Source organism: Ochlerotatus camptorhynchus, unplaced genomic scaffold (genome assembly GCF_037179485.1).
Source record: "Ochlerotatus camptorhynchus isolate MF236.1 unplaced genomic scaffold, CSIRO-AGI_Acam_v1.1 ptg000178l, whole genome shotgun sequence".
NCBI classification, from domain to species: Eukaryota; Metazoa; Arthropoda; class Insecta; order Diptera; family Culicidae; genus Ochlerotatus; species Ochlerotatus camptorhynchus.
The window spans coordinates 564,693-590,160 of NW_027040668.1; the positions used below are offsets into that span (position 1 = coordinate 564,693).

The following is a 25,468-nucleotide window of genomic DNA, read 5'->3' on the forward strand; positions in this document are numbered from 1 at the left end:
CCCGGTCGAGCCTGTTGGTACTTGGCTGCTGACAACAAGAAGACAAACATTATCCCTTGTCGAGTGCTGTTGGCTTTGCGTAACGACGTAGAACTAAATAAAGTGCTATCTGGCCTTGCCATCATCCAGGGTGGAATTCCATCTAATATGCAAGCTACCCTGTTGCCTAAGTATATAAAAGGCATGAATTGCTTTCCGCTCGATTGACGACCACCCGTAGCAAACCGAAACCGGCAGGGCGACAATATTGAATTGACTACTAAATAGGTACTTTTATAATATTGCTTCTTAAATTGCCAAAAACCTAGCGAAACAAAACTCGCATGAACAATTCTAGAAATCACCCACCATGTACTGGCCCTTGATTGGATCATATAATTAACCAATCACCAATAATGTTTTACTGAACATAGTTTACATTTAGTTCATATAACAGTTCATACAACCGCATTGGGGTGTCCTTTGAAGTTTTAAATTACGCTCAAGTTAAATTCATTATTATTTGTTGGATATTGCTTAAAAATAAACGAGAGGAATCTACGCGAAATCAAATTTTTCATGTAAAATAGTCCATTAGCCCATTTCATGTAACTTGTCGGCGACAATTACGACAGTGAAATTAAATCATTATTGAACAATTTTTGCCATACTATCGCCATTCCCCTCGCAAATTTTCCTAATCGTAAAACATTGTATAGCAGGGTGGCCACTGGATTGTAATTCGAAATTTGAAAGGAAGTCGAGGGAGAATTTTGAATTGTATGGAGAACTAAAGGTGAATATCAAGCTAGCTCTGATGTGACTTTAATGAGGATTATTAATAGAATTCACGGGAGCTCTAAAGCAAATCGGAAGAAATGTAAGGGAATTCGGAGAAAGTGAATGTGAACTAACTCTACGGAAAACTTTATGATGATAACACTACAACTCTGAAACTACACCTCCTGATCACCTACGGCTGAAAATCTCTTAAATTTTGATCAATCAAAGACAACTTCTGAGGAGAGGTGCATGGAAATATAGAGAATATTTCCAAGGAAATCTAATTCATAATATAGCATCCACAATTCATTCAAGAACGTTAAGCTAGTTTGAAGATTTTAGGAGTGAAGTTAAAGAAAATCCTAGAATGAATGATTTATAATACACTGATAAACCAGAAGTCCGGAAATCTATTCATTCAACGTGTCAAAACAGCTGTCATCCTGTAATAAGGCTTGTACTCGAAAAAAATGAACCATTTTTATCCGTGTGTAACTTTTTTATCCGTGGGTAAAAATTGATGAAAATCTGGGTATAACTAGTTTGGAGTGAATTGTTTACATGTGGAAAATTTCATAACAATCGGTTCAGTGGTTATTGAGATGTCATCGACACAAGAAGAAAATCGCCGGAGAATTTTGCGCGCCGTCATGGAAAATCCGACTGCGACCATGAGATGGATCGGAAGACAACTGGGAATCACCCATACAACTGTGTCTTGGGTGGTAAAATCGTTCAAGGAGTCCCAGATGACCGAGCGGTGGGCTGGAAGTGGAAGAAAATCGTAGACAGATGACCCTGTGAAGGCCCTTAAGGCGACGCGGCTCTGAAGGCAAAGTGTTCCGCCTGGTTTGCTCAGCAAACCATGAAACGAGCTGGGCTTCGTGTATTCAAGGTCCGGAAGGCACCGAACCGGCGTGATCAACAAAACACGGCGGCTAAATTCCGTGCAAGGAAGCTGTATCGAGAATGGTTACCGAAACCGATGTGTGTGGTTCTGGATGACGAAACCTACATTAAGGCAGACGCAAAGCAGATACCGGGGCTGGAGTTCTACGTTGCCAAATCACGGTTTGATGTTCCGAAAGACATAAGGAAGAAGAAAGTGGACAAACTCGCCAAAAAATACTTGCTCTGGCAGGCTATATGTCAATGCGGTAAACTGAGTCCTGTGCCGATCGTGTGGACGAGGAAACCTCACTGGGGACAACGGAGGATTATCCCGACAACGCTTGTGACAAGTAAGTTTACAATATTGGACGAAAAAACCAAACGCATAATGTCTCTTAGAAATTGTATCAGGCGTCTGTTCCGAAGAACACGAAATCAAGCTTGGAAAGTTCGCTTTAAAAAAACTAAATCGTAGCATTGCTGCAAGAGTGCAAAAATTGAAAAAATAGGCAATTCGATACAGATCTTATGAACCTACCGAATTATTCCAGGCCCTTCTGGCGACTTATGAAAGTTTTGAAATGCAAACTAAAATCTGTGCCTCCACTTAGGGTAAATGATGAAGTCAACTTAACATCCACTGAAAAGGCAAATGCTATTTCTCACCAGTTCAAGGTGGCGCATGAATTGGGTCAAAACATTGTTAGTCCGATGGAAGCGTCGGTTGCGCAAAGCATCTCACAATTCGCTACTACACCATGCGAACTACCCGAGGATCAAAAAATCACGTTAAACGAACTTAAACAAAGCATAAAAATCACCCGCAACATGAAGTGTTCAACATTGCGCTGAAGAACCTCGGAACCAAATCTCACATTCTCTAGGTAAACATCTTCAATCGTTGCCTGGAACTTAGTTATTTCCCATTTGCGTGGAAGTTATCCAAGGTGGTACCCAACCTGAAGCCGGGTAAGGATCCCACAAGCCCGTGAAGTTACCGACCAATCAGCCACCTCTCGTCAACGAGCAAGTTGTTTGAGAGAGTTATCTACACCAGGCTCCTCAAACACACCGAGGAGAGTTACATCTTCCTTGAAGAGCAATTTGGATTTCAACGTGGACACTCGACAGTTCACCAGCTACAAAGGGTGACCAACCTGGGCAAGAGGTCCAAATAGTTATTCAAAACCACTGTTATGGCACTGATGGACATAGAGAAGGCTTTCGATAATTTCTGGCACGACGGACTGACGCACAAGTTACTCCGTTTCAACTTCTCAGTCTATCTGGTAAAATTATCTCAAACTACCTCCTAAGAAGAACATCACAGGTCTGCGTTGCCAGTGCACTTTCGGAGCCGTATGCTGTTACCACTGGCGTTCCCCAGGGGAGCATATTGGGTCCGCTACTATATAATCTGAACACTTCAGACATTCCACCCTTCCCTGGTAGAGGAACACTGTCGCTATTTGCTGATGACTCTACAATCAGCTATAAAGGGCGAGTCATCCGGACTCTCATCTCCAAACTTCAAGCTGGACTTGATGCCTACATCGACTATCTCAGTTCCTGGACAATATGCGCTAATGCTGCCAAAACACAAACCATTGTGTTTCAGCATCGCAATACCGACCGTTTGAAGTCGAAGACAAAGGTCAAGGTTTTGAATCGTGAGATTGAATCGTTGCCTGAGGTACGCTACCTCGGTTTGATCGCTGACATCAAATTACTATTTCGGTCACACGTAGATGACCGAGTCATCGAAGGTATTGTGAACTAATGAAAATAACTCAACATTTATCTTCGTATTATCAATAATTCTTTTCTAATTCGCTTTAACTTATGTCCTAAAATTTTCTTTAGAATTCGCTTGGAGAATTCTTAAAAAAATCTCTTAGTATGTCATTTAGCATTAAGAAAGAATCTCCCAAAATTTCGTTGGATTTCACTTCAGTATGCCATGGCAAATTTCTTCTAAATTTAATTGAAATTCTTCTCAAAATTCACTAGGGCAATGTCCTGCTATCAAACTACCCGAGCAAAGCTGGAGATCAAATTTAAATCAAATTTTTCTGTTCAGCAAAAAGAAGATCAAAATATTGAACAGTTGAATCAAACGGAAAACTAATCCTGCTGCCAATGAACTCAAATTACTGAATTTGCATTCATAATATTGAGCTGAATACGGGCCTAACGTAAACCGTTAGCATCCATGCTTCTCACGCTGAAAGATTTGAGTTCAAATCTCACCCCGCACAAGTCACGAATGACCTAAAATGTGTTAAGCGAAATAAATTAGCAATAATTGATAGTTCAACGGCAAATGAACTTAAATTCAATTTTCAACAAGATTTCTGTCGATCTTGTTTTCCGTGCTAAGCACAAATGCTACCGACGCCAGGGAGGCAGCTCCCACCCTACTTATCGACCCATCAACTTAACTTGAAGTTAAGTTGCTTTTATTTAAAAATCTCTTGACTGCATAATAAAAGAACAATATGCTATCAGACTTACGTCGCGACAATTGAAAGCAAAATTAGTTTTCATTATGATGGGAACTGCAAAATTTAATTTCGATTTGCTTTCATTTTGTTAACCGACTTTGCTCGGGTAGTGTATGCACTCAAATCATGTTTTGAAAGGTTTAGTAGCTTGTATGTATAAACATTGTTTGGCTAACGTTTTGATTGCCGGGCCTTTATGGTATTGGTTCAGTTGCACAAAGGTACAGTTTTTTCCCCAGTTCATGAGCTCATTTTTAGCTTACAAGAAGATAAAACAAAAATGGATCGGCTCCAATGAATTACGTGGATGACCCTATGTTTTACAATTTATCGGCTTTTAATTTCCTTCGATTCCGCAGTGACTAGGAACCCAATATAGGTTAACCGTATTACTACAGGACAAAAGGGGTAGGCCACTCCGCACACCAATCTTGGGTCATCTTTTTTGTCAGTGTTTCGCAAGTGTGCCGATTGTGCCGGTCATAGAGCAAGCTGCGATTGTTTGTAAATTACCCATCCCTGCAACCCGGTATTTATGACACCTTGAATGCTTTGGTTTGAAATCTCAAGAATGGATCGAATTGAGGATGACGCAGGAAGTGGCGGGTGTGCGTAATTCTGATGTTTTGTGTTGCATAGGGCAATAAAAGTCCTGTGATTTAGTGTTTTATAATGCCCTCAAAGGCAGACCAGAAACCTAGCTTTTCGTGATGTGAAAAGCATCAGTCTATCAGCGGCCGGAAAGAGTTGGAACCGGTGGGAAGCATTGTTGAAGATCGACTATAGAGGACGATGAATAGACTTTTTTAGTTTGTTTTGAGTGAGTTGCAGCATCATTTGAATTCAGGGTACTGATAGGGTCTGATAAACTGCCTCTTTCTCTTGAGCCCACTCTAGAACCTACATTTCATATTTAGATCTATAAGTGAACGGCTGGTCTGAGTTCCTCTGGTAAATTCAATTAGAGGATGTTCCTGAATATAAGATGATTGATTGATTGATTTCTTTATTATAGAGACTTTCAGCCACCTGAATATATTTAAGGTCAAACAGCACGTAATGTTGTGAACAACTTCAATGACAGTTGTCCAGTAGTACTCCCATTCTATTTACAACAATCCAGTGCCTACGAGATTGTTCCGAAGGTGTGCCGATGGATGTGGTCAAGCTGTGCCGAATCTAATTTCAGCACAATGTGCGGAGTGACTTACCCCTTCACAGGACAGTTCCTGCAATAATTTAGTACATTTATACACCAGTTTCGACGAGTATTTTTATTTTATTTCTATGATTTTGTGCTACTTGGGAGATGTCACATATTTTAGCGACGAAGTGCTTTTAATGAAGAACAATTCAATGAGTTCAGTTTTCGAGAAGTGGGTTTGACCTGAAATGATAGTTTCTGCGGAACGTTTTACTAGTGAATTGCAATTAGCCTTTTTCAATAGCCTCCTTCAAAAAAATTTCTATATCCTCCTTTAGCCCGAAAATGTCCTCCTTTTGCATTTTTTCCAGTAACATATTCATAAAATTGTTTTCAAATAGCGTTGTTTTCAGAGCATATTTGTTTAATTATGTCGCAACCTCATTTTATATAGCAAATGCCATTCGATAGTGGGATCAGGATACTACAGCTGTCAACCTCCCCACATTTAGACTGTGGTTCATTTGATGAGCTTTCATTTGACAGTTGTAAAATTTTAAAATAAACCTGCTATTCTACCAGACTTATTTCTGACAGACCAGCGATCAATTTTAACAAACAATTCCTCGAAATTCGGATGATCAATATCAGACAGTAGAAAGATTATAACTTATTTTCGAAGTGAAATTTAAGTGAAAGTCCAACAAACCTCGATTGCGTTTTCGAAGGGACGTATCAGCTTTTGTAAACAATGCATTTGATTGTCGATTTGGCGTTATTGGTAGCTCGCTCATACATACTAACACTGCTCTCAAATAAGGGGAAATTTCCTCTCCTGATAGTGGTGTTAGAGCCTTAGATTGTGTTACAATTGGGGAATTTTCATCTAATGTTGGAATTTCGAAAATATATTAAAATGTTCGAAAATCTCTCCCATGTTGATTGGTCGATTTTCGAGAAGGTGTTTATCAAAATGGATTGCTTGTTGGTCAGAAATAAGTCTGATGCAATACCAGGGTTATTTGAAAATTTCCCATCTTTAAAATGCAAGTGAAAATTTACCAAATAGAGCAAAGCCTTAGATTGAATCAAACATGTGTTCGATTTTGACGTTCTGGTTTTATTGGGTCTTAGGTAGGGTAGAGCGCTACTTTGACGTAATCGCCTATTTTCGTTCTATCGATCAGAGAAGATCAATTATATCAATGATTTCACCGTGCACAAATCAATAATAGGTTTGTTTCGATGCGCTAGTTCATTAGCTACAACACAACATACGCTCACTGTTCTCAAAACAAAAGAAACGCTCCTAGCGAATCCCCTTTTTCTACGTTTATCCGTAAGACGACGAAAATCAAATGGCGTTTCAATGCGTTAGGACGCAGAACGAATTTAGACTCAAGAAGTAGTATTAGATTCAAAGCAATATCTCAAAAAATTGTGACTCTTTATCAAATCCAACGGTACGCATGGAAAGGTGAATAAATTTAGAAGTCATCTTTGATAGAAATATTTGATTTTTTATTTTAACTCGTTCAGAAAAGATAGGTAAAGCGCGGATTGTGCTTAGTAGGACGGAAATTAGACCAAAAACCCTATAGGTTTAAAATCCAATGCTGAATCAATCGTAAAATTAACAGATTTCTCAGATGTTCCTTTTTCATGTTGGTTTCAATCAGCGATGACATGTATCTTGATTTTTGTACATGATAAAAGTTGGGATAAGGCTGTAAAGCTGCTAGCAAAACAGCTAGACTAGATCAATGTAGCAATAAAAATAAATTATTAAGGCTAGTTTGATGCATTTTTCAGAAGTATAACGCGAAGATGAATTGAATTGATTACGACTACAAGTTATGAACAATCTCAATTGAACCTTTAAAAATAATGAATTTCGTGATAGCGCACATATTATTAAAACGTTTGATATAAACTCATTTTCCTCCTTTAATGTTAAGAAAAGGAAACATTGTCCTCCTTTATCTCCAAACCTCAAGTGAACTGTTCTTCTTAGCGGCGTCAGTGGTGTAGTGGTAAGCGTGATTACTTCTCACCCCAGCAGGCCTGGGTTCAATCCCGGTCGGCGCCGACGGGATGTTCTGAGGCATAACATCTCTGATCACGCCTTCCTTCGGAAGGGAAGTAAAGCCGTTGGTCCCCGGTTCATGAGTTGATGGGTCGATAGGTAGGGTCCAGGTGTGAGAGCTGCCTCCCTGGCGTCGGTAGCATTGGTGCTCAGCAAGGAAAACAAGATCGACGGAAAACAAATCAAGGAAAACAAAAACTGTCTTCCTTTTCAAGTTTTTTTTATGGTTACCCTAATTGCAATCATGCTGTACTTTCCGCGTACCATCGTTACGGAACCAACGAATCAAGTAAATCCGGGACTTTTCCGAGACCTCTTCCATCCCTCAATCTCATCCGTGGAAAAGACGACGTTGAGGACAATTTCTCCCTGAGAACCCTTTCACATCGGGAAGCAGCCGACCAACGAAAGCATAGATGCCATCCGGAGAGTGGCAGAAGAACCCAACAACTAGCAAGTCCTTCCCTGGTTCCACTCGTTCCATGGTGGAACCAAAAAGGGAAAGCATTGGTTTGAGAAAAGTTTCCAGTTTATCAATGATTTCTCACGGTTTGAATTCCACGTGAAGTTTACGGGCAAGTTTCATCCAGCAGTCAGTTAAACTGGTGAGTTAGATCCAGATTAATTTTTTTGTTTTGCCATCATATCCTACCTAAGGATTTTCAAACACATACTTGAGTCTTGCTGCACAGAAAAAAAAAATCCGAATTGTACTGGTGATGTAAAGTTCCATGCATGTAAACTTCCTTTTCACGTAAACTAGCAACTTGCAAAAAAGGTTGCTTACAAAGATGAACGGTTGCATACAATATATGGAATATTTCATTAAGTGTATCATAAATTTACACGATCCATAGTGTGAACTTTTATGATATATGCCGCTCCATTTATGTGCATCATAATAACAATGACACCAAAATAAAATCTTAAGATTAACCCAATTAAACTACCGAGGTAGGAACAACGGCAAAATCGCCGTTTTCCCCGTGCGTGAAGAGATTGCGAGTGAAAGAAAAGAATTGGGTTTTTGATACTTTACCATAGTGAAAGTCATAATATGAAAGTTGTAAGCAGATGTAGGGAAGTAAAGCCGTTGGTCCCCGGTTCATGAGTTGATGGGTCGATAGGTAGGATCTAGGTGTGGGAGAATCAATATGAAGCAAAAATGTATTTTCAACCTATTGGGAAAGCAATTCAAAGCAGTCTGAGTCCATGTATCAAGGCGAATAGCTGATAGAAGAAATTTGATTTTGTTCTCTTCTTAAAATGTCTTTAACTTTTCACGATGTTGTCAGATTTAGATAATTTCAGCGGAGGTTTGCAATATTTTTGTTGTACTTTCCAATAAAAGTTTAACTGATCTGCCACCATTTGCCACCCTATGATTTATGAATTCAAAGAAGCATCAAATAGGATAACAAATTGACACAACGCTCTGATGAGACAACGAAACCACACACCAATGCTCCTTCCCTGATCAAATACTTCGATAATGTACCCCTCTTACCTCAGGTAAGCTGCGAGTATTCAGCTACTAGACAAAGAATTAAGTGAATTTTGTTACAAACAATGAAAAATTAATTATCGGCTCCGTAAAGCTCATGCGACTGAGCTTTCCAAATAAACGAACTAGATAAAAATAAAATTAAATTAAAAATTGACAATATCTCCCAAGCTAAATAGAATAGCAGATATTTGTCTTTTACAAAAACGTGTATTTTAACAAAGTAAAAAACTAACTAGAACATCGAAAACAGACGTTTAGAGATTTCCGGTAATAAGGCTTCATAGTTCTATTGTGGAGATTGGTGGAGGGTTAGTATCTTGAGCAAAGTTGCTTGTGTTGTCATTTACTGCAACTTTGCCGAAGACCCAACTATCTATCTTCACTTTTCCGAAAACTTAATCAACGACCGGGTACCGTAAAATGATAGGACTTTGAATGCCTAGAAACTATTCCGAAGACATTTTATACTAAAAATAAATGGTTTTTAGAATAGTTCCCCACGATCACGTTTTTCAACGTTTGGACCACTGTACACTGGTATAGCGGCCATGTGGCATCATACGACATGTCAAAACATCACGTCATTGGCGTGTGGTAAACGACGCCATGATGTTTTGATGCCACACTTCCGCCTCAAGCTAGATAATATGGCCAGAATCCAAGCTTGAATGCAACGAATATTTTACTTGGACCATGAATCCTTCGCAAAAGCCGACATGAAGATGATATCAGGACAAAAGTTCTACTTGGCCATGACTCGGGAACAAATGCTCTCTAAGGTTATGGAACTCGGGGGCAGACGCAGAGGACGTGCTCAACGGTCGCTGGAACTCCGCAAATCTCGCAGTTTTTCCTGAAAGGTCCTCCGCCAAAATTCTGGCTTAGTTCGGAGCCTGGATAGCACTTTTTGATCCGATTGATTCCGAAGGTCCGTCCATGCCGCCGTGCTTCCTTTAATCTTCCGGATAAAAGGTCCCCTGATGCTGAACCACTGTTCGTTCCATGCCTTTCGAATGTTAGATTTGATCCATCGCCTGATGTCCTGCAACGGCACTTTGTCAGTGAATCTGGGACCGGATGGTCCAGATCCAACAAGGTGATCCGCTGCCTCGTTGCCTGGATGCACGGATGTGACGGACCTGCCGAATGGAGCTCCTGTATGGCGCTGTGTGAATCCGTGAGGATTGGTTGGCTGGCAGGTGCTGTGGCTGCATGAAAGATTGCAGCGGCTTCGGCAGAGAAGACGGAGCATTGCGGCGGTAGACTGTTGCTGACAAGTAAATCACTTCCGGATACCCCGATGCCAACGCCTGAGTTGGATCGGGAACCATCAGTGTACCGGGGTGTAAATGCGACATAACGAGAACCAATGATTTCGGCGACAGACCGACGCAAGGCCAGGGAGTTGTCACCTGCCTTGAACCGGCTCTTGATTCTCTGGTCTTTGTTGGTATCGGGAGAGAGCAAACTCTTCTCTCCGTGCCAGTGAGTCCTAGCCACCGGGGGGAGGTCGACGTTGACGATCGTGCGCAGGAGTCTGTTCCCTCGTCGAGGAGGAAGATCGTGCCATTTCCAGCTGTTCTAGCGACAAATGATGCGGCTCTAAAGATGGTTGCGTTCATAACACGGTACCGGAATGGCAGGATCCCCGCTTCTACGCAGGCCGAATCGGCGGGAGTGGAAGATAGGAGACCGGATATGATCCGAATCCTGCTGTTGTATGTCGGGCCGAGAATTTCATTTTGTTTTCCGGGTGCGAGACTTGCGCAACCCGGAAATGGACCGCCCGATTGTTGGATCGGTGGGACTTGAAAATCATTTTTAGTAGGTTGATTCGGCTACGGCAGATCCGTGTGGCACGAAGGATAGCGTGCGGTCAATAAGCACACCCAAGACCCGGACGAAATTTTTAATGAGGATGGCTTGATCGGAGATTTTGATTGGGATTCCGCTGACTGTGTGCCGCGATGTGCAGACATGGCATCTAACACTCTTCTTCGCCGAAAGCTCGAACCCTGCTGTTTCGGCCCATTTTTCTACAGCTGTAACTGCGGCTTGGGCTAGTTTTTTGGTCCGAACTGTGGTGGACCCTGTTACCACGATGAGGACGTCGTCAGCGTAGACGAAAATGTGGATGTTCTTGAGCAGCTGGCTAAAGACTCCGTTCATAGCAATCAGGAAGAGCGTGACAACGATCACTGATCCCTCGGGGACCCCTGTTTCTTCCTGAAAGCGGCTGGATAGGTTGATCACGATTGCAACTCGGAAGGTGCGGTCGGTGAGGAAATTCCGAACGAAATGGATGATGTGTCCAGAGAGGCCCCAAGCTTGCCAAGTACAGCTGGAGTCCAGGCTATTATTATTATTATTATGTCTATATTACAGAGACTTTCAGCCGTGGGCTGATTCAATCCCCTGAGGTCCCTCTCATGTCCTGATCAGATTGTGTGAACTGTTATTACTGAGGGATGTGCTACGATTTTACAAAGTCAAAGGAGTCCAGTTTGTTCCAAAAGACGTCAACTAATCCAATTGTCCCCCGTTTAGACCAAAATTTTAGGCAATTATTATGAGGATGCTAAAGGTAAAACTGTGTAGTGTAAGTGATCAAAAACACCAGTCAGATGAAAATTTGGTAGACTACCCAACAAACAATTTTAGCTTCAGACTAGCTTATACAGGCAAAAATTAGCTGTAAAAGCTAATTTTTGGCTGTATAAGCTAATCTGCAGCTAAAATTGTTAGTTGAGTAGGACCACTAGGACGATGGACGACGAATGTGCACGCTGGTTGACGAGCCAGAGGTCTAGAAAAAGTCCCAAAGTGTTAAGATTACGATGAACAGTTTTTACACTTAATATTAAACAATTGAGTCGAATAAGATCTGTAATTAGGTCATCCAAATTCGAAATTGTGTATATTCCATTTCTAAATAGTCCATGCTAACAGGCTTCATGTGTTGCGTAAAATAAATAAGTAAATTTAATTCCCGGCGGCACCGACTGGGATTGAACCCAGTCCTGCTCATCTTTGGATTTATTACGTCCATACTAGGATTCTACTCCGGCCCTTAGCTTGGTGTTCTTTGAGCACTTACTTCTTCTTCTTCTTATTCCCATTTAATTTCTTTCGGGTATTGCTTATCGCATTTAAGCTTACGTGTTCTCAACTTAGTGTCCTAGATGCACTTCCACAGTTGTTAATTGAGAGCTGTCTAAGTCTGTTTCATTTTTGCTTTAGTATAATTGTGTGGTAAATACAATCATACCGATAAGTTCCTTGACCAGACCCGGCTACCGATTCATAAATAATTTACGATTTGTTTAAACATAAAGCCAGCTCTTTTCTACCTGGTATTATCTAACTCGATAACCGAGCTAACTCCATTACTTGATAGAAATTCTATCTCTTATGATTACTTTCTTCAACATAATATATTTGATGTTCGTGTTTCGTCAATTATGTATTCTGCCATACGTAAAATTATTGATTTCTTAGTGTGTCTATAAGAATTTTGTTTTTGGATTAAATTTAGATTTATATTTGATTGGCTCTACACTCTCATCGTGGATTAACATTTATATCTGATGTTCCAGATCAAAAATAAGAGGTTCAAATCTGTTTGAACTTGATGCAAACTTTCACAGTGCCATTGAAATCCAAAGTCCTACTGGAAATCAATTGATAGCGCTTAGAAAAACCAAAGGATTTGTGTGGTTGCCACAGTTTTTTGTGTACAAGAAATTACTATTCCAAGATCAAATTTGAATAGCCCGTGATTTTATTGAGATACTCGTTTTTAAATCATCATTGATAGTAGCATGATATTTCAGTATAAAAGTATGTTCTAATCATGTCAAGTAGAAACACATAAACACGATTAAAAGACCTTTTCTTCAAAAACTAATGCACTTAAAGACTTTTTCCAAAACTGGTGTACCATCGTTCTGATTTTAAATGTGTTAACACTATATTATTAAGCAAAATATTATGTCCAAAGAAAAATTTACTTTCCCTAATGCTTGTGATTATTCCAAACAAACTAGTTTTAACTTTCACCAAAATTATCACTGAATCTGAAACTCATGTAACTAATCAGCTAATTGAATGATATTCCAATCATTCCACTTCCATCCAAAATGAGACTGAATTCCATCAGCAGCGGTTAACATTGGTAACCTGTCCAGTACAGCTTCCGACGTTTCCGAATCAGACGGTTCGATAATACCATCCGGAAGCATCCATGCCGTCTAGCTTGCAGCACAAACCGCAAGCCCAACTGTCGAAACAATCAGCTGTCACCGAACGTAATAGACCTCAGTGAGTGGATAGACCACCTTGCCGACACGGTAGTGACATATCGGTTCCCGAATGTGGATGAGCAATGCTGCCTGTCTGTCGGCTAAATTTCGACATTCCACATCAAATGGATGGTCAGTCGGTACGTCCATTTAGAGGATGAAATTTGCCATTAACTGCGGCTGAAGGCTATTCTCTGCTATGTTACTGGCACGCATTGCATTCAGTTAGTAAAATTAGGTAGCTAAATAGATACATTCGATTCCAATCTGATAATTTCGAAAAGCAAGCTGTCCGTGATAAACAATCTATTCAGAACGAGTTCCTGCTAATGTTCCATTGTTTGTGTGAGCAGTGCGAATAAGTAGAAATTTGTAGCTCGTTTCTGTTAGCTCGGTTTTGAAAAGACCGCAGTGGATGGAATGCTCTGACACGGAGAAGCACTCTGCCCACGAGTCGAACAGAGAATACCAAAAATAAAGAAAAACTAGTTTTCATTTATCTCTTTCCTTTCTGCCGAGTGGTTCTTGCGGCTCTACATCTGCTTTCTTCGCTCTTTGTTTCGGAGCGTACCGCGAAGAATGTGTGTATACGGGTGTCTTGAAGTATCAAGTATACGTGTATCTGTGGGTCTCTTTCGCCAAGTTGCTACAACTATCGCGCTTCCTGTGAATGCTGTTGAACTTCCCCCGAAAAGAAAACACAGTTGAACAGAGTTATGTTGGAAATTACATACTTGGTAGAAAACTTATTCTTCTGTTCTCAGCACACGGTGCCGAATGATCACTATCACCTTAACTTTTTGCATTATTTTCATTCTTTTTGCATATCTTTATATTTGCATCACCACACTTTTATTGCATAAATTCTTCCCTTTTTTGTATGCACGAAAGCAACTCTTCTTCACGCGCTCGTTCACTCAAACTTTCTGCATTTCATCCATTCATTTAGAAATCTTCCACCTTCTTCTTTAAGTTTCACCGTTTGGATCTGTTACAATGCCTTCCAGCCAGAAACTCTTCGTCTTTTCATCGACGTAGTAAAACACGACCCGTGTCCATCGGCTAGTCCGTCGAACTTTCAGCTCATGAAAACCGCCAAATTGCCAACGAAACCACTGCACCCAACCGAGAACAGCGGAACGCAATCAGGTCGGACTATAATCCCGAAGATTTAACAATCGTCAGAGACCATCGAAATACACAGCGTCCTCTCCCGGGCTAAACACAACAAACAGCGGAGCGGAATAGTGCAAACATGCCGTGTGTGTGTACGTTCGACCAACCTCGACAGCAGCAGCAGCGGCAACACCAGCAGTGTTGGTGGTGGCGATGGCGGCAGCAACGATGGCGTTGGGCAGGTTTTTCTCAGACTCGATACACTGCCAACATAAATACACAGTGACTGAAATCCGGACTCAAACACCGAATGAGAATGCAGCGACAGTTCTCCGTCATACACGTCCGTTACCGACCGAAGTTCAGAGAAAACTAAGCGCCCTTACGTTTGCCGTTCGCCAGTCGGCCAATACATACACGCAACCGGGAACGAATTGTCACAGTCGTTCGGTCCATATGGCAGGAGAGCCGAACGCATGAAACGGGACCCGAAATAGCAACGCTGGTTTTGTGAGTTAACGGATGAACACACCGATGGTTGCCGAATGCCGGAAGGATGAATGGCTGGTGCGGCCGTGTTTGGTCGGTAGTCTGCCATTTTCTGCATGGCCGTTTGTTGTCGGTTCATGCGGTGGGTTTTTCGATGTCGGCATGGAAAGGAGATACATTCTCAGAGAATATGGATGAAAGGTCACTGAACACAAGCGGCAGGAACGGTGAGAGAGAATGAATGGATTCTGTGGCGGTGAACACAAACAAACCGAAAGTGATCTAAAGCGTACGGAATGAACATTGGTTTCCTGAGGGGAATGCATGGAATCATAATGTTTGTTTGTTTTTGTCTTATATATTACGGTTGGTTATGGTAGATGCAATATAGACGTTTGAGTGAAATTTCTTGATCGAATTTAATATAATCTTGAAATGATATGTATTGTTATAGTATAGTTATTGTTAAGTTGTTCTGATTGTATCTCTTTTTCATTTGCATGCATTTCGGGTGGTGAGCGAACATGAAGAAGAAGAAGAATATGGCTTTATTACAGAGCCCCGTCTCGGAACGAGTATATTGTTGATGGACCTGGTCTACGATTCAAGATTGGTTTCTGTAATTATAAGTATCACGATCTTCATCGAAATGTAAGTATTATTTACAATAATCATGACAATCAACTCGTATATTCATTGAAAGGGAAGGGACGGTCCAACAAGGCACCCGATTGAAGTGATTTGGACGGGGAGATCGGGAATGCCAACTCCCTGTTGATAACATTTCGTGGATAAAGAGTGGGCTCTTCTCCCCACTCATTGGGGCTTCTTCCTGTTTGAGGGCTTGTCCTTTTGACCAATTGGCTGATCAAGTTGCTGGAAGGAGATTCTTTATTGTTCCGTAGAAATCTGTTATCCGTTTTTGGCCCTTCATACAGCGACATGTTGAGGACAATCAGAGGTTATTAAGCTTGATCAAGACAATCAGAGAAGAGAACCCACTGCTGTCGGACTTAGTTTCCGTGCTATAATGGGGTGGTAAACCACTATCATCATCATCAGTATAGTTATTGTTAAGTTGATCCGGCATTTCTAATAGGTTCAAGGACCGATGCACCTTTTTTCACCTTCTTCAAGGCTGTTCCATCTTAGCTAAAAATGTAGGCCTGCCATCAACTTTGCAGTGTGATTTGAGCACTTATTCAGATGTTTATCGGAGCTTCTCAAGGGGAGGTTCATTTATATTTTGTCGGAAAAATCATTTTCTTGAAAACTACACATGTGTAGAATATATGTGTCAAAGAATATTCCGCAACAATACGTATTTTTCGAGTTGGAGCGTCTCGAACGGACCCATGTCACGCCAAAAACTTTAAACGTGTTTTTACCGGAACCATGTTTTGAGAACTCTTGTCAATGATTCTTATTCTATTAATCCGATTCACTTCATTCAAACATAGTTTTAAAGTGAATACTTTTCTTTACGGCTTATAGGGGAATTCACGTATTCTCGGCAACCTAAGCAGCGACCTTCTTTCTATAACCTTTTTCTCTAAGGAACGCACACATATGCAGTATTGGTTTGTTTACAATCTTTTGCTGCCAGCTGCTCTAACAATTTCACTCGAAAGAATTGTCAAAAACTGTTTTGAAACGCTTTTACAAAGCTCCAATCTTCTCTAGTGAGAGCGAGTATTGTCGGCAACCAGTTTTTCTTCGGCAACCGTTCCATTTGAACTGCATGTAAATCTGCTGTTCTATTATCGGCAGCTCGAAATCAGCTACAATTTGTAGTGCGTGTGTTGCATTTCAAGAAAACCTTGCTTAGATTACTCAGTGGTAAAAATATAGTCAAATTGAAGCTGAAAGCATAAAGAATCGTTTGCATGCATTCAGCGAAGTGTTTTCGTAAGAAAATCCAGTGAAAATAGTGTTTCAATTTGGGTTGCCGAAAATAGTCTGTCAGTTACTCATTTCAGTTTACCACGGAAGGCCCTACAATTGACAGCAGGGGACATTGTCTCGTGCGCTGAGGCCGACGAGATCCGCCATTTTGAAGCCGCTATTTTGAATTTTTCAATAACAAAAAAAAAACATTTTGTAGTCATCAATGTATGACGCATTGATAATCAATAGCACAACTTTGTATGTCTTTTCGTTTTCCCACAAATAATTCACAAAGTTTGCACGGTTTTCGACCAAATCCAAATGAACCTCCTCTTGTATTTGAATGTTTCTGCGTAGGGGGGTTGGGGGCAAGAAGACCATACGGGGCGAGATGGGCCACCGTTCGTTTGGGCATAATACCTTTTAACTCAACCTATTGTTTTTTACAAACATGTTGAAAATGCTTCTAATATGCATCTCCATGAAAATCGTATCAAAATTCAATAACATGCCTAAGATAATAATGGAAATGTAACATTAGCTCAAAATCTCTAGAATATTATAATATATGCAGTCAAGAAAACAAGCATTGCATTCTGTATATTACATTTTACTGATCCGCTAGTTCTACAGCGAGCAATACACGTAACTGTTGCTAAAAGAACTTATGTTTCTATTTCACATGATTCCTGAATGTTATTTTCTAGTGAAAACCTGTTAAAACGTTAACTTTTACTAGGGTGCTCATTAGACTGATGCAAAATTTGAAATTTTCGCTCCACAGTGCTCAAACGGCTCCAAATTAGGCCCTGATTAGCCTCCCAAAATTTGAACTCATTTAGTGAGAAACTGACTTGGCACAAACCATTTGAAGTTTATATGGGAATTGCTATGGAGAAACCATAATTTCGGTTCATATCTCTCAAAATTCACTAGTTCACTCTAATTTAGAAAATGATAGTTGAGCATGTTGAAAAATTTTTCAGCTACAACTTTGTTGAGGACCAGTTTTCGATCAAATGTAAGGAACAAAAGTTATGAATGAGTCAAGTCACTGATGTCTTATGATTATGCTCAATCAACTGTTCAGCAGGCAACATTGGTGTTTAAGGCGCGTAGAATAGAGGACAACAATCATGGCTACTATATCATACTGCAAAATACAGTGTTGCTCACAATACAGTTGCTTAATCTTGCCATGAGATTATCAATCTCTTAAATAATTAATAACTATTTAATTTGACGTTGTAACCATAATTCTGAACAGCTAAAAGTTAGCCGAGACACGACCGAAGATCGTGCGATAAATATTTACTCGATGTCGGCTGCGACATGAAGCATGCAACAAACTCTATCTCGTTTGCTCTGTGACAATACGAGCGTAACCGGCGCCGGTGGTGTAGTGGTAAGCGTGACTGCTTTCTAACACCCCAATGGGTCTGGGTTCAATCTCAGCCGAGGTCGGTCGGATTTTTCTGAGGCATAAAAATCTCTGGTCACGTCTTCCTTCGGAACGGAAGTAAAGCCGTTGGTCCCGGCCCATGTGTGTTGTTGAATGGGTGCGATATCCTACGCAGGTGTGGAAGCTGCCTTCCTGCACATTCGGTTGCCGTCAATTGATGGCAATCGATGTCCGTCGGTGATTGGCACTAGATTGCGGAACAGAGACCGACGTTCAATAAAGGAAAATAAAAAAAAAAAAACAATACGAGCAGCAGTGAATACATTGTGTCGCGAGTATAACCGCATCTAATTGTGGCAGCTCAGAATAAGCTGAGAAAACTCAGGCCTCTTTCGCCAATCGATCGTCAGTCGGAGCAGCTCAGTGTATTAGATAGTGAAGTAAAACAGAAGAATTGTACTCCCCATTGTACTGGGTCAGAAAAAGTTATACTATTGTTAAAAGTGAGTGAAAGCCAGAAGTGGCAGAAGGCGCAATTATTAAATAGCCTAATTTTTATTCTCGTTAAAGAACTGCTCCTCTTTTGTAAAACCAGATCGGTTTCAGAAAGATCCTGAAATTTGCAGGATTATAGAAAGCATCAGGTAGGAAAAACCATTGAGATTAGTAGTGCTGACAACCAGTGGTAAGACGATTTCGTGGTTCGTTTGAAGGTTGTTTAAACCTTCGAACGAAGGTTTTTTTGTTCGGTCTAAATTCGCAGGTTCGAGACTTTTCTCCACACCAAAAGCGCCACGCGGGAAGACCAAGCTAGTGCTAGTGATCTAACCTCCTATAGGAAGGAGAGCCACCTCGTGGACACATAGTGTTCGCTTAGTGCACTGCCATTAGTAGTCCGTAAAGGACCACGCTAACTCCGCTTGGATAGGAATAGTTCCCCGCCACGTGGCATCGCTTTCATCATCCTTTCGGTGTGTCACCCTGCGTACAACAACCTGCATGCTTGGCTTCGAGTTTGGTGAATAGTACCATCGTTATCCATCTGTGCACTGTGGGCGAACGAAACGCCTAAGCCAGATCAGCCGCATCAAACAAGCCAATCCTTGGTACATCCGTCGTGGGATAGTCGAGTATCTTCAGAAGCTGTCTTCCGTCAAGTTGTCTGCGGCCTATCGCCGCGAGTAGCAAGAGTCGCCTGCGGCCCATCGCCGTATACACCAGTTCGCTTGCGGCATACCGTCGCTAATATCATCGTCGACTGCGGCACTCCTGCCGCAGCAATCAACGTGTCGGTGGCCTCGCACCGCTAGGACCTGCCCATCGTAGGCCGACAACAGATCGGCGAGAGAAGGATAACTGTTGTCTCGACGTTACAACCATTCTTTGCGGCTTCGTCGTGCATCGTGCGACTTTCATCGCCACCCCATGCAACACCACTTGTTTCTCAGCGAGTAACAACAACTTTAGTGTGACTAATAGACGGTCCAAACTATGGACAACGCACCGCATATAAAACTTCATTGTACCTTAAAAAGCGCAGAAGGTGGAGTCTCTTTGCAACTTATGTTTGTGGCATAAGGTGTTGCAAATAAGGTGTATGTAACTTAATATATGAATGACACAAGTTGTAAATGAGGTTTTAACTGACTTAACTGCAATGTTTCACTGAAATATTCAAAACAGTACTGTGATGTTTTCGAGTACATATAAATGATATTCAAGTTAACCACATAATTGTATTGGATATTTTTGTGAGGTGATGCGGAAAAAGCATACGGATGTTTTTATTTAGACTGCAACATCAGAGATGACAATCGTAGACAAAGTCATTTGAATAAAAGTATGAAATTAATTACTTTAAAATATTGATAACAAGTCCGTTTTTTTTTCAAACGCATCTAGTTTTATGGTGAAATTACACATTTTGCTTCGATTAAATATATACGCCTTCAAAAACTTACAAATTTATGCCACAAATCTGCAGCTTAAAAATAGTTGAAATAAAAAATTGATCTCTAAAATAAAATATTTATATTCAAACTATTGGAAAACATTACAGCTGTAATAAGTAGTTCACGTTTCTACGTTAAAAGGGTGTGAAACATGAATATATTGAAAAATAGGTTTATTATGTTTATTTCTGGTGGATTACATATGGCTGCCAGTCTTACCAACATCATTCTAATTGTGTACATTGCGGGTCAACATGTTCAGTACAACCATATTTTTTTGAATGTGCGGTTGTGTTTGCGAATGTGATACATTTTTGATTTCATTCTAACCGAATTAAATTAGCATGATGATGAGTTCCTAAAACTCAAATTTATGTTTATAAAAAGTAATAATCAATGGGATGATCAGTGGTAACTCTACATAATGTACCCAGGCACTTTTTCGGCTCTCTAAGGCAAGGCAGCGCTCTGCTGTGAGGTGATCACCGACAAGATATTCTGATAAGCTGGTAGAAGCCACAACCCCTATTTCATGAAGTGTCTTACCCGTAGCCGCCAACCTAAATTTTAATCAGCATAGTAAATTTGAAATAAATACTTTGCCAGTAACAATCAAATAAGGCCTAATAAGTGATCAGCTTTTTAAACCAAATAAGCGTTTTTTATGCAGTACCAATAGATCCTATTTATTTTAATTTTTTAGCTGGCAGAAAGTTTATTGAATGCAAAAATGCTTTAAACTAATTCGATGAATATATGTTTAAACATAATAAACATAATAAATGGTACAATTTTTTATCAATTTTAAAAATCAACCAATCAATAAGTAAATAAATAAATAAAATAAATACAAATTGAAATAGCCTGTTAACCAATTGGAATTAATGACTTTAACTCGCAAACCTCCACTGTCTATTACTGAAAAATGCTAAAACTTTCATAATTTCGTCGTTTTTGAACAGAATATTTTTATCTATCCATTGCAATAGAACCGCAAACTTCTCAAGTTTTGATGAGAATTGCAGTATTTCAAAAAATCTTCTGATTCTGAAAATATTATGAACTGAAATAGTGTAAATTTTTGACATTGGGGGTTTGAAAATCAAACGATAGTTTAATAGGAAGCCATCCACAAATTATGTAAGGGTTTTTAAATGATCATTAAATCCCCCTCCAGTCCTTGTAAGACTCTGTAAAATTTACAGTTCGCAACCCTTCCCCCGAAAGTCTTTCTAAGATTTTAAAATTTTCAGAGGATCGTTAGATATCGATTTGGGTATTTTTTTACATGCATTTGCGCATTAAATTTTATGAATGAAAACTACTATATTTTATGAATTAAAATGTCAACCCCCCATTCCGTTACAAAATTTGTGGATGATCCCAAATGTTGAAAAAGATATAAATAATCCAAGCAAATCATTTTTCCAAAGATTTCATGGAAAATTAGCATGTAACAATACGCTTTCAATCTCATCGAAGAAAGTTGGACTCCCAACCAAACCGAAAGGTTGATTTTCTGAGGCTTTTGAGTCCATCTTTGTACGATGATGTCTGAAAAAAAAATGTATTTATCCGTCAATATTGTCTAAAAAAAAAGAGAAAACTTGAGCGGTTACGGATTCCGAAGACGGTCGTTAGAGATCTGTGGTGGGACTCGTATGATTCCCGGAAACAAGAAACAAAAATTTAACTCCAAATAAATATACCAGCTAGCTTCTGCGTATCATCAATGCCTGGTCAATACATAAATCCTTGTTTTTGACCCCTTGTTCGATAATAATATTGCTATCCAATAATTAGTGAATTGGATCGATATTTTAACGCTTAGGATTCAAACTCCCAGTTTATTGGGCGAGAATTAAAGCGATTTTACTACGTCGATTACGCAAACCGTTAGACTTCTTTTCATAATCATCTAGTCGTCATTCACTGATCTTTAAACAATAGCTTATAATTATAAAGCATAGATTTCTATCGAAATTTTGACAAAATACAAATCAAAGCCTTTACCTGAATAACATTACACCATTAGAAAATAGAGTCAACCAAAATGGAGAACTAAAAATAGTTCTTTAATGACCTACCCCGATAACACATCAAAGCGCCCTCTCATAACCATTAACAAGTGTAAAATTCTGAATTGATTTAATTTTTTAATGTTTGGAATATTTGTGAACATTTGACATGAATGATTCATATTGAACTGCAACAACACCGCAACGATTTGTCAACATAACTGCACCATTACGTATTATCGATGGTATCCATGTTCCAGATATGTTGAAAATAAGTAGCAAATGCGTAGTTTTAACAGTCATAGAATTTGTTGAGTATGTGCGTGCTTTAAACGTCACTTGTCAGTAGCAATGTGACATCGAGTGGTAGCGGCATCGGTGCAGCTCCTCCGCCAGCAGTCATCAGGTTTCGGCATTATAAGCCACTAGTTCTGGCAATCCATCCGCTATTTGGTGCCGTTTCCAGTTCGCCAGCAGTTCCGGCAAATACGAGCTACGTCTCTAACGGATCCTCAACGGCCACATCTCCGTTCGGCGGTATCAACATATTTGCTGCCCCCAGCTCATGCAACAACCAATCCATCGTCACCTCAAGCTTCTCACCGTTCTATTTAGCCCTTTGGAACACCCGGTTGGTTGATAGACTACGGCCACGCCAGCAGCTGTTGACATCATCTTTAGTCACCATCGTCCCCCGCCATCCGTAATCCTATCGTCCTCGTCGTGGTCTTCCATTTCTTATGCAGATGTTTGCACATGCCTTACGATTTCTCCGCTTTTGCCAATGTTGTCCAAAAATATTTTACAACATCAAAGTGACAAGACATATTTGAACCATGGTAGATACTAGATGGTTACAACAAACCTTTACAGTGACAACTTGATTCAGTTGGTTGCAAAACGAAGTTTGAAAACTTATAGATTCATACGCTTAATTGGAACAAGATTGCAAATAGGTTCTTCAACACATCTTGGTTCGTCCACTTTTAAGTAACATTTCGAAACAGTTGTTCAATAGGTACAAAAAACATATAGTTCACACTCTGTTGTACCAAAGTTTTAAGAAACATTATGTTTTATGTAGCTCTCATTCAACAAACACAATACAAGTTAGATTTGTTGCTCAAGTGTTACAATATCACGTAGCATAAAGGGTGATACGGTCAAAATTTGGTCAATATCAACTTGACGTATTTCTTTCAATTTTGCATTTAAAAAACCTGAACACCCCTCATTTTGAAGGTGTGTGTATGTAGAATGTTGCTCCTATTTTGATTTTGGAATTCACTCTTCAGCTGTCAAAATGCCGTCCAAGCAAGAAGAGCAGCGTATCAAAATTTTGCTCGCGCATCGCGAAAATCCGAGCTACTCGCACGCAAAGTTGGCAAAATCGCTAAAAGTTGCCAAATCAACCGTTACAAATGTAATTAAAGTGTTTGGGGAACGTTTGTCGACAGCCAGGAAGTCTGGATCGGGGGAAATCGAAAACCGGAAGCCGCTGAGACGACAAAGAGAGTTGCCGGTAGTTTCAAGCGAAACCCTAACCTCTCTCTCCGAGATGCCGCAAATAAGCTGGGTGTATCGTCTACAACCGTGCATCGAGCCAAAAAACGAGCCGGACTATCGACTTACAAGAAGGTAGTGACTCCAAATCGCGATGATAAACAAAATACGACGGCCAAAGCGCGATCCCGGAGGCTGTACACGACGATGCTGACGAAGTTTGACTGCGTGGTAATGGACGACGAAACCTACGTCAAAGCCGACTACAAGCAGCTTCCGGGACAGGAGTTTTATACGGCAAAAGGAAGGGGAAAGGTAGCAGATGTTTTCAAGCACATGAAACTGTCAAAGTTCGCAAAGAAATATCTGGTTTGGCAAGCCATCTGTACCTGTGGCTTGAAAAGCAGCATTTTCATAGCTTCCGGGACTGTCAACCAAGAAATTTACGTGAAAGAGTGTTTGAATAAACGTCTGCTGCCTTTCCTGAAGAAACACGGTTGTTCCGTACTGTTTTGGCCGGATTTGGCATCTTGCCATTACGGTAAAAAGGCCATGGAGTGGTACGCCGCCAACAACGTGCAGGTGGTTCCCAAGGACAAGAACCCTCCCAACACGCCAGAGCTCCGCCCAATTGAGAAATACTGGGCTATTGTCAAGCGGAACCTAAAGAAGACCAAAAAACTGCTAAGGGCGAGCAGCAGTTCAAGGCAAACTGGCTTTCTGCGGCGAAGAAGGTGGACAAGGTGGCTGTACAAAATCTGATGGCAGGGGTCAAGCGTAAGGCCCGGCAAATCGGATTTGGAAAAGCGGAAGCCTAACTGAATATATTTCCTGAATTTTATACTAATTGAACTTGAAAAAGAAATTTAATTTGATTTTTTAAATAAACGATTTCACCGATTTACACGCGTTTTCCCTTGACCAAATTTTGACCGTATCACCCTTTATAACTTCATACCAATTTGAGTGTAACATGTTTGCTCCTCCCATTTGAGGCATGATTTGACAGGTCATCCAAGCAGTACATTGAAACAGTTGAGTTTCATTATTGTGACCTAAAGTAAATGAAGCAACAAAACTGAAACTTTGTCGTATCAAGATGTATTTCCTGTTTCAGTTAAGGGATTTCTGGGCAACTTAAATAAAAAATAAAAGAAATGAGATGTTTTCTGTGTTGCTTGGGACGCCTATCAGCAACAACATCAGTGTCACGTCACACTACGGCATCTTGGTTGTCCAGCAGATGATACAGGTTAGACTTTCACTATTTTCTCTCTCTAAAATCAATCAAATGGTCAGATGATGAAATTATATACGCAATCCCAAATGTGAGATTATCCAGCATGCATGCATGCAAGCTTAAAATGATTGAGCATTAGTTTTTGTGAGCGATGCTCGATTGTGTGGAAGATCCTTGAGTTATTGAGTCCGATTACTACAGTTTTCGCATAATTTTGAGACGGATATTCAGTGCCGTTCGTCCGTCAGTAGAGTACTTGAGATTGGGTCGTGTTTTGTCTTTTACCTGCCCTGAATGATCTAGTCTGGTTCGAACGCGCAACTTCGCATCAAACTCCTTATTTGGAGTTTGTTGGCGCTTAAGCGAAGTTTGTACAGCAGAAAGGCTGTGATCAGTGTCTGCTCGGCCGGTTTTTTGGTGTTTAGTCTGTTTGGTTCAGCAATCGCCCTAGAGCAACACCGATCGCGTTACATAATTGGCGCCCAACTTGTGGCTGAAAAATGACTTTTTGCAAAGCTGTAGCTGATAAAAATTCCCATAAGAATAGAAATAGAATTTGTTAACACTACAATATGTAAAAAGGCTAGAAGGCAATGAACAAAAAAATTTCGTTTTCCCATAGAAATTTCCATTTAAACTTCAAATGGTTTGTGCCAAGTCAGTTTC

The 25,468-nt window shown here is 40.3% G+C and overlaps 1 protein-coding gene across 2 annotated transcripts in view; it reads right to left on the reverse strand.

Moving 5' to 3' along the window:
• Positions 1-25,468, reverse strand: part of Sema2a (Semaphorin 2a) — a 389,227-nt gene that overhangs the window by 277,176 nt on the left and 86,583 nt on the right. Inside the window, exon 1 of one of the 2 annotated variants that reach the window (XM_065222816.1) lies at positions 13,930-14,678. The exons of the other annotated variant lie outside the window; for it this stretch is intronic. The gene's annotated coding sequence lies outside the window, so the exon portion shown is untranslated. Of the gene's footprint in view, positions 1-13,929; positions 14,679-25,468 lie in introns of those variants that run through there. 2 annotated transcript variants of the gene reach the window in all.